This window comes from Theropithecus gelada, chromosome 5 (genome assembly GCF_003255815.1).
Source record: "Theropithecus gelada isolate Dixy chromosome 5, Tgel_1.0, whole genome shotgun sequence".
Taxonomy (NCBI): domain Eukaryota; kingdom Metazoa; phylum Chordata; class Mammalia; order Primates; family Cercopithecidae; genus Theropithecus; species Theropithecus gelada.
In genome coordinates, this window is record NC_037672.1 from 13750860 (window position 1) to 13752791 (window position 1932).

General features: G+C 45.8%; 1 pseudogene across 1 annotated transcript; it reads right to left on the reverse strand.

The window, feature by feature from the left end:
• Nucleotides 1–1071: 1071 nt before the first annotated feature.
• Nucleotides 1072–1571, reverse strand: LOC112624873 (annotated as a pseudogene). Its single transcript, XR_003119485.1, has one exon. The product of XR_003119485.1 is annotated as a 40S ribosomal protein S18 pseudogene (transcript).
• Nucleotides 1572–1932: the final 361 nt, after the last annotated feature.

Sequence of the window (1932 nt, forward strand, 5' to 3'; positions counted from 1 at the left end):
TTTTTGAAAATCTCTAAATTCCATTTTTGTGACTATGCTTTAAAACTTTAATTTCTCCCTTTGTGCTATAATTTCCTTCCTTCCCCTTCCCTTCCCTTCCCTTCCCTTCCCTCCCCTCGCCTCCCCTCCCCTCCTCTCCCCTCCCCTCCCCTCCCCTTCCCTTCCCTTCCCTTCCCCTCCCTCCTTCCTTCCTTCCTTCCTTTTTTACACATGGTCTTGCTTCTTGTTTTGTTGCCCTGGCTAGAGTGCAGTGGCACAATCATGGCTCACTGCAAACCTCAACATCCGCAAGGCTCAGGTGATCCTCCCACCTCAGCCTCCCAAGTAACTGGTACTACAGGCATTCACCACCATGACTGGCTAATTTTTGTATTTTTTGTAGAGACAGGGTTCGCCAACTTGCCCAGCTTGTTCTGGAACTCCTGGGCTCAAGTAATCTGCCTGCCTTGGCCTCCTAAAGTGCTAGGATAACAGACATTAGCCACCATGCCTGTCTGTGTTTTGCATTTTAGAAGGGAATTACTTGGGTAAAGATAATAGCTTGCTCTTGTGTTTTATTTATCTATCTGTCTAGCTGTCATTTTTAAAATTTCCCTGAGAAACTTTTTTAGCAGAAACAGGGGTTCTGAAATAAACTGCAATTTAATGTTCCATTAACATTTCAGAAAATGCCAGCAAGAAGTCTGAATAGATAATTACTTACAAGGGAAGCATGGTAGGTATGTTTGCTCTCCATAGGTCCACCAGAAAGAGTTTCAAAGTGGATTGTGTCACCAAAAATTATTTGGACTACTTTGGTCTCCACAATTATAGATGAACATTTACATCTGGACAAATGGTTTCCAATTAGGTTGCCCATTAAGTGATGGAGTGCAGGAGCAGTGGTAAATGAAACCTAGTTTGCAAGCCTCAGACAGGAAGGTGATGAGTTGCAAAAGGTGAGAAATGCTATAACTCCTGGATCCTACCTTCAGCTGCGCCAGAAGGAGATGGGCAGCCAGGAACTGAACCCGGGATGTCCACAGTGCTCATAAAAGCCCAATCTTTTTTTTTTTTTTTTTTTTTTTTAGGTATATAAACTATTTATTAACAGACAAGGCCTACAGACTTATTTCTTCTTGGACACACCCACGGTGCGGCCACGGCGGCCAGTGGTCTTGGTGTGCTGGCCTCGGACACGAAGGCCCCAGAAGTGGCGCAGCCCTCTATGGGCCCGAATCTTCTTCAGTCGCTCCAGGTCTTCACGGAGCCTGTGGTCCAGACCATTGGTTAGGACCTGGCTATATTTTCCATCCTTTACATCCTTCTGTCTGTTCAAGAACCAGTCTGGGATCTTGTACTGGCGTGGATTCTTCATAATGGTGATCACACGTTCCACCTCATCCATCCTCAGTGAGTTCTCCTGCCCTCTTGGTGAGGTCAATGTCTGCTTTCCTCAACACCACATGAGCATATCTTCAGCCCACACCCTTAATGGCAGTGATGGCAAAGGCTATTTTCCGCCGCCCATCGATGTTGGTGTTGAGTACTCGCAAAATATGCTGGAACTTTTCAGGGATCACTAGGGACATGGCGGCAGCACAAGTGGCGGCGTGTAGGCCTCCTGTGGAAGGAAAAGCCCAATCTTTTATAGAATTTTTCAAAACATTTTCCCATGCACCATCTTGTTTGATCTCACCACCACCCTGAGAAAGACAAGGGAGATGCTCTTGTTGTCCTCATTTTACAGCTGTGGAAACTGAAACTGTGATTCTGATGACTCAAGAAGGGCATACAATGAGGGCAGAAAGGGGCCACAGTTCAGACCAGCTCTTCTGACCCTCAGTCCTATGATTTGACCACTATACCACATGGCCTCTCAAAAATCTTTGAACAGTCACAGCTCAAAGTAAGGGCTCTCGTAATGAAAGCATACATGAATGTAGCTAGTAC